The 8203-nt window shown below is 38.8% G+C and overlaps 1 protein-coding gene across 1 annotated transcript in view; it reads left to right on the plus strand.

Moving 5' to 3' along the window:
• The window catches only part of XIRP2 (xin actin binding repeat containing 2), a 116763-nt gene extending 109141 nt beyond the window's left edge, over positions 1-7622 (plus strand). The window contains exon 8 of the mRNA XM_019656604.1: positions 7535-7622. The gene's annotated coding sequence lies outside the window, so the exon portion shown is untranslated. The remainder of the gene's footprint in view (positions 1-7534) is intronic.
• Positions 7623-8203: the final 581 nt, after the last annotated feature.

Genomic DNA, 8203 nt, shown 5'->3' on the forward strand with positions numbered 1-8203 from the left:
CCAACACCTCTTCCTCCTGTTTTACTTTTCATGAAGACTGAATTTCTTTCAGTTTCACAGAATCATTGTTTTTCTCTCTCGCATCTATCTTGTCCCAAATGTTACTTCCACTCCTTCTAGGGGATTTCCCATGCTTCTCCCCCAGCTTTCCACCATGCTGATGCCCACTCATACTTCAGACTTCCACTTAGACTCCTGTTTCAGAAGAAGCCTGCTTTGGCCTCATATATTCATCAGGTGTCTTTCTCATGTGCTCCCAAAGTGTCTCCTGTGCATGCCCCATTCTTAACACACTCTAATGTACTTCTCCCCGCTGGACGAAATGTGTTCATGCTTGCCTTGCCAATATCAAGTAAAGGCTCACATATAAGAACTCAGAAAAATTATTTAATGACTGTTTTTTAAAATCATGGTATAAAAAACCACAAATACAGAAAAAACAAACAAAGCAAGTATATATGTATGGCTCAATAAATTATTATAATGTGAACATTTTGTAGCCACTACTAAGGTCAAGAAATACAGTGTTGCCAGCCACTCCAGAAGGGCCTTCTCTGTTCCCCACCCAAACACAGCCTGCTCACTCCTGTGAGTAAACAATATCCTTTTCAATAATTGCTTCCTTGGATTTTTATAGTTTGTTTTGTTTTGTTTTTTCCAAATGTGCTTTCCTAGGTAATGTAATTTTATCAATTTTTTAAAATTTTTGGTATGTCTTTTAAGGTTTTTTTCATCCATTCCTTTCATTTCTTACAATTTATTTGTGAAGAACTCGGGACATTTGACCTGTAGAGTTTTCTGTAGTCTAGACTTGATAATTACATACTTATCGTGCAGTTTACATACTCCTTTCTTCTCTGACACATTGTCAGCTGAATCTAGATTCTTGTTTAAACTAAGATTTGATGTCTTTCACAAGAACATAGGGAATATTAGCAAGAGTATATATAGTAAGCACATATGCCTGCTTTTCTCTCATTTTGTGATCATAGTAGGTATTGAAGCTTAGTACCTATATCCATTAATTGATGTTTGCAAAGTGTTCTTTTGTTCTTTCTTTTCATTATCAGAATACTTTTACAGGAGATGCTTCCTCTCTTCCACTATTTGGTTACATGGTGGTAGAGCTGGTGGAGGAAAGGCAGAATAAATGTATAATTCTGTCCTTTTTTTAATGAGTTTTGCCAAGATATCAATTACTTATTTAACAATATAATGAAATTATCCCTTGTCATGCCCTAGAAGTAACCAATTTTAAAATATTTTTAATATCTTTATAAACTCAAATATTTATACATGATTGGCTTCAATCAGTTTCAATTATTATCATTCCTGAAGCTCAAATTATGCTATCCTTGGAGAGTAGAAGCCCCTTCAAGTTGTCTTCTGAGTGTTTTTGACAAGACCTTAGCAGTTTGCTAGTTTCCTCATTATCTATGGGGCTAGATGTTCTATTCTCATCTTGTACATTTATTGCCCCAGGCCTGGAATCATGTCATTTCTCTAAGTCCTGGTTCTTTTGGTGAGAAATAACATTTCAAGACAATAATCTTGATGCTCTTTCTACTGGGTTGGTCACTAATTTCTAAGTGTTTTTAGTGTTAAGAGTTAGTAAATATATATAAAGAAAAAAATATATCGATTTTGTAATGATATTGCTAAATTGAATTTAAAACTACATTGCTTTTGCTTAGCCTCTTTTCCATGACATTTGTATCTCCTTTCTTCCATTTCAGGACTCAAAGACAAAGGAGATAACAGATGTAGAATACCCCATATTCATTTGGTCAATAGTATTGGAATAACAGACTTATTGGCACCACTAATTTGATTATCAAAACATTAAAAAATATCATTTACTCTCCACTTACATGCTACTTTCAAAAATTGTTGTATTATATCTTCAGGGTCATGTTACACAGCCATTACATATCATATTACCTCCCTCTTTGCCCTAATTTCATCTTAGTTTATAGGAAAAAATGTATTTAATGCTTATCATCAGTCCTTATATTGATGTTTCTATAGCTATTCTGGTCCTTCAAGCTTGTTTTTTTGTAGATTCCTCAGAAAAGATTCATGAAAACAATATTCCTTGAGTTCTTACATGCTGGTAACAATTGGTCTTTAAAATGGAAAGTCAGTTTTGTTGAAAGTAAAATCCTTAGTTTACACTTCGTTTCATTTCAGTACCTGAAATGCATTCTTCCGTTTCCTTCTGGCATAAGGGGTTGGGAATGTCTGATAATAATCTAACTCGCTTTCTCTTATAAGCCGTATGCTTTTTGCTTTTTTCTTTTCAGATACACAAAAGGATTTTCCTTTTATTTAAAGTCCAGTAATTTTACTAGCATAGTTCTTGACATTGGTCATTTTGGGTGAATAGTGTTAGTTACCCAGTGTGTACTTTCAGTTTGTAGCTTCATACTTTTTATATCCTGAAAGTTTCCTTAAATCGAAGCTTTTGAGTATTTAACCTATTTCATTGCTTTATTTTCTTTTTCTAGAACTCCCGTTATCTATACACAAATATTTTGTGCATATTTGTCTTTCTCTCAAATTCTTATTTCTTTTTTTCATATCTGATTGTAAACTTTTATCTTTAGTCTCTTATTTCTCTTCAGACACTTTCTAGTGTGTTAATTTGCTCTCTATTTCTTTTCATTTAGTTTTTGATTGCTGACTTTTTCTTTCACTTTTATTTCTTTTCTTTCCCTGATTTCTGGAGCCTCATTTATGACTTTTTCTAATTCCAATTCATTGTCTTATTTCAGGTCTTTTGTCATTTTCTTAATGTCATCTAGCTCATTTTGAAATAGTAGGTTAGAATTTCGATGTTTTGAGAACATGTTTTTCTGGCATGTTTTCATTGTCTGTGGGGATATTATGATGCTCCTTACTCTTTTACTTCTTATAATAACTTTGTGTAATATTTGTCTTTGATTCTTTTCTGTTGCTCATTTTTATGTAGAATTTGTTTTCCCATATCTTAGAATGATGCAAATTTCAGGATGGTTTCCACAACTTCACAGAGCTACCCCTTATAATATTCATATTCTGTTCAAAAAACTATGATGGCTTGACTTCTAAGATTTCCTACCTTGGCTCCTATCCCCCATGTTAGTCAGGACCTACTTATTTATTTCTATCATCATTATACAACTCAATTTTGATTCCACTTCCATATATTTTTTTGCCTCAGTGTGGTGTCTTGTTTTGAAAGGGGATCTTAGTGGGTCAGTTCTGAGAGTTTGACCTCTCCAGCCTCTTCAATCTTTCCTACCACAGCCCTTGCACTCATTGGCTATTGGAGTTTCAGCCATTGTGCTCTCATTGGCATGTGATACTTTCCAATAAATATTACCTAGCTGTTTTGTGGTCTCATATTTTCAGATCTATCAGACACCTTCTTTGCTCCCTGTGCTCTCACACATACAGATGCGACTAATGGTGCTAGTCTTATAGCTGTTGGTGGTTTGTCCTTAACTCATATTTTGGGGTTGGTGGGGATACCCTGTCACTGAGTTTTGTTATAAATTTTATCCATGGGTTTTAAGTTTTGCTATCTGTTGATGTATCTGTTTTTATGTGGAGATTCACAGACATTCAAAAATGATGCTGTTGCCTTTGACTAAATTCGATTTTAATTTTAACAGGCAATCTATTTGTTGATCTCAAAGAAGACAGATAAACAATTACGTAGACAAGCTTTCCAGTTCATTCAAAATCCAGTTAACAAGGAAGTTCAAACAGTTGATTTCTGTGCGTGCGCTATTCAGGATTTATTGGAAATTGCAACCCCTCACATAAGTCACTAAGTTAACAAAGATTTAGTCCTATCGTTTTGCAAGATCTGCATATGCATTATTACACTGTAGAGGGTTCCCAACAGTTTTGCTTCCCTACAGTCGAATGTCCTGATCCCAATAATGCAGGACAGGTACTTAGGGAACATGCACCTCTTCCTTTTAAGACACTCAAAGAGTTGAAAACAGCGGTCTCCCAGTATGGGCCAACCGCACCTTTTACGCTGGCTTTGCTTGAGGCTATCTCCAATGCTCAGCTTACACCTTATGATTGGCAAATGTTAAATAAGGCATCCTTAAGTGGAGGAGATTATTCACTATGAAAGTCTGAGTTTGCAGACCAATGCCAGCAACAAGCAGAGCGCAATGCTGCTCATCAGATCCCCATCTGGCTGACATGCTCAAGGGTGAAGGGCTTTTTAGTAACTCGGGAGATCAAGTAGCTTATTATCCTTTACAGGTTACCAACAAGTCAGTCTCTGTCGTACCAAAGCTTGGAAAGCTCTCCCCATGACTGGGGTCAAGACTGAGGAATTATCTAGTATTAGACAGGGACCAGATGATCCATATCAGGATTTTGTCTCTAGACTCCTACAGGCCATAAATCGGCTTGTCTGTGACGCAGGGGCTGGACAGATTCTTGCAAAACAATTACCTTTTGAAAATGCAGATTCCACCTGCAAGGCCATACTTCAATCACATAAAAAGAAAGGAGACTTGTCAGATTTTACTCGCCTATGTGCTGATGTAGGGCCATCTTATATCCAAGGCAATGCCCTTGCCATGGCATTGCAGAAGGTTGTAGACCTACCATCTTCTCAGGCAAGGCTCCATCAAAAGAGAGAAAGAAACCACATTGAGGGCAATTGCTGTTCTTGTGGGCAAACGGGTCACTTTGCTAAGGAATGTCCTAAAGCTTCCCGGGAAGGCCTCCGGCAGCTGGACATCCCAGCCTGCCAGGTCATGTCCCTGGGATATACCCTAGATGCAAGTGTGGGAAACATTGGGCTAATGAATGTAGGTCTCAATTTGATATCCATGGACAGCCCATTTTGGGAAACTCCGTGCGGGCCAGCCCCGGCCCCACCAAATAATGAGGGCACTGCCAGCCTATCCAGCGGTCATAAACAGCCAGCATGGCGTACTATTCAACAATTATACTGCGCCACCCCTGGGAGCGCAGGACTGGACCTCAGTCCCTCTACCAGGGTCATATTAACCCCAGATATGGGTCCTCAGGCCATCCCCACTGGAGTTTATGGCCCATTACCACCTAACATGATGGGGGTTTCTTCTCGGCCAGAGTAGTTGGACTATGAAAGGGCTTCAGGTCTATCCTGGTGTCATAGACTCTGACTTTACCAGGAAATTAAGATCATGGCTGACGCATCACAAAAATATCATTCAGGTACTCCCCACAGACAGAGTAGCTCAAATAGTAATCATTCCCACTGTAGCTGCAGGAGGAACTGCCTCTCAGCAGGCATAAGGTTCCTGGAGTTCTGGGTCCTCTGATGTATTTTGGGTCCAATGGGTTGGACAAGAGCATCCCACCTTTAATTTAATTATAGAAGGCAAATCTTTCCAGGGTCTCAGTGACACAGGAGCAAATGTGTCTGTAATTTCCCAACAACATTGGCCATCATCTTGGCTGACACGGGAGGCTTTAACCAACCTCCAAGGCATAGGCATGGCAAAAGGACCTTTATAGAGTTCTGAAATACTCACCTGGAAAGATTTAGAGGGACACTCTGGAACTTTCTCTCCGTATGTCCTTGAGAGTCTCCCAGTCAATCTCTGGGGATGGGACATCTTAAGCCAAATGTCAGTTATGCTTTACAGCCCTAGTACTTCAGTCACCAATATCATGTTTAATCAGGGATATGTCCCAGGCTAGGGACTAGGATCCCTGGGACAGGACAGGCTTGAGCCTGTACAACATAACACCCAATAATAACAGATCTGGACTAGGGTATCAGGATTTATCCTAGGGGCCTTGGTAGTTCCTGCAACCCACTCCAATTTAATTAAGATTAAATGGCTCACAGACACACCAGTATGGGTTGACCAGTGGCCCCTTACTCAGGAAAAACTCCAAGTAGCCACAAAATTAGTACAAGAACAACTAGCTGCTGGACACATAGAGACATCTACCAGACCATGGAACACTCCCATATTTGTCATAAAGAAAAAATCAGGAAAATGGAGGCTATTACAGGACCTCTGAGCAGTTAATGCCACCATGGAGGTCATGGGGAGCCTACAGCCTGGGCTTCCCTCACCTACCGCCATCCCAATAGATTATCATTTAATTATAATAGATTTGAAGGACTGTTTTTTCACCATTCCTCTTCATCAAGAGGACAAAAAATATTTTGCATTTAGCCTTCCCTCAATAAATTTTAAGGAACCAATGCAACGTTTTCAGTGGCAAGTTCTTCCTCAGGGCATGGCAAATAATCCAACAATTTCCCAAGCTTTTGTCAGCCAAGGTCATCATGCCTATCCGTCAACTGTATCCTCAGGCTTACATTATCCATTATATGGATGATATTCTTGTCTCCCATTCCAATAAAGAGATTCTCCGCCAGATATTTGGAGAACTTAAAGACAGCCTTGCGAGAGCTGGGTTATGTATTGCCCCAGAAACGATTCAGGAAACTCCCCCATTTTCCTATTTAGGGACTCTAATTACTCATAGAGAAGTTAGACTACAAAAAATACAGATCAGGACTAGTCCTCTTAAAACTCTCAATGATTTTCAAAAACTCCCAGGAGATATTAATCGGGTAAGGCCTTTTCTAAAATTAACTGCTGGAGACTTGCAACCTTTGTTCAATATTCTCCAGGGGGATTCCAGTCCAATGGCCCCCCGGACACTTACCCCTGAGGCAAAAGTTGCTCTTACCAGAATAGAAAAAGCTTTACAACAGGCTCAGGTCACTAGGATAGACCACTCATAGCCAGTTTCTCTCATCATCTGTAATACTAACCCTACCCCCATGGGTATCATTTGGCAACCTACTGGTCCTTTGGAATGGCTACACTTAAACAACACTCCTCCTAAACATCTTCAGCCATATCATGAGTTAGTAACATCCCTCATCATTAAGGGATGACGACGCTGTCTCCAATTACTAGGAAAAGAGCCTCAGACTATTATTATACCTTACAATAGCAACTGTCAGCAAGTCCATGATGGAAAAGTCCCAAAAGTTCATGAGTCCATAGACAGTAACATCTGAGGGTTGGTGGTTGTAGTTTAGAAGCTTCTGCTTTTCCAAAACACAGGAGATGAGTTGGGTGTTGCTGGTTTACTGATTTTAGCAGTTCCCTTTTTGCCATTCAGCTAACAAGCAGCTTTACAGTCTTTTTCTCAGCACACAGAACTTGGGGGTCTTTAGCCACCTGTCTGTCATTCTCCACCTGCAGACAACCTGGAGTCTCAGTACTCTGAGACGGCTCCCAACATCACACTGTAATATCTGTTATACCAATACCTGACATACAGCATCAAGTCCTAAATATTGCATGACATGTATCATGTAGGGTATCAGCAGTAACTATTATCTAACAGAAATGTTCAATTAATAAGCACATTCCTATTGCCAGTAAGTTAATTGCACTGAGTCTCTGACTCATTCTTGAAATAATTAATTCCTTAATTCCCTATGAATTTGCAGAGTATATGTAGAATGTTAAATTTTTTCTTTTGTTCTTTTTGGCAGTCTGGGAAATTATGCATCACTTCATGGACAAATATATTGTAAACCTCACTTTAAACAACTTTTCAAATCTAAGGGAAATTATGATGAAGGTTTTGGACACAAACAGCATAAAGATCGATGGAATTACAAAAATCAAAGCAGCTCAGTGGACTTTATTCCTAATGAAGAACCAAGTATATATAAAAACAGTGCAGAAAATAATCCCATACTTGGAGATCTTAATAAACATACAGATGCTGGTGACAGTGAAGAGCAAAGGGATGATTTGAGAAAATTTGGGGAAAGGGGAAAATTAAAAATCATTTGGCCCCCTTCTAGGGAGATGCCTAAGAAAACCTTCCCCCTTGAGGAAGAGCTCAAAATGAGTAAACCTAAGTGGCCTCCTGAAATAACAACCACTACATCTGCAGAATTTAAAAGTGAATTTCTCATAGAGCACATTAAAACTCTGGACAATAAAGGACAAGAGCTAGGTAACATTTCTCTCCTGCAGCCATATCTGCAATCCATTCATATGTGTCAGAAAGAGGATGTTATAGGAATCATAACAAAGGAAATGTACGAAGCAAGAAAAGATGAGAAGAAGGAAGGAAATAAGAATGTACACGATAAGCTGAATGAGGCTGAAGAGACGAAGAACAAGAGGAAAAGTGAAATGGATCTTAGTGA

The sequence above is a fragment of the Hipposideros armiger genome, unplaced genomic scaffold (genome assembly GCF_001890085.2).
Source record: "Hipposideros armiger isolate ML-2016 unplaced genomic scaffold, ASM189008v1 scaffold_263, whole genome shotgun sequence".
In the NCBI taxonomy this organism is placed as follows: domain Eukaryota; kingdom Metazoa; phylum Chordata; class Mammalia; order Chiroptera; family Hipposideridae; genus Hipposideros; species Hipposideros armiger.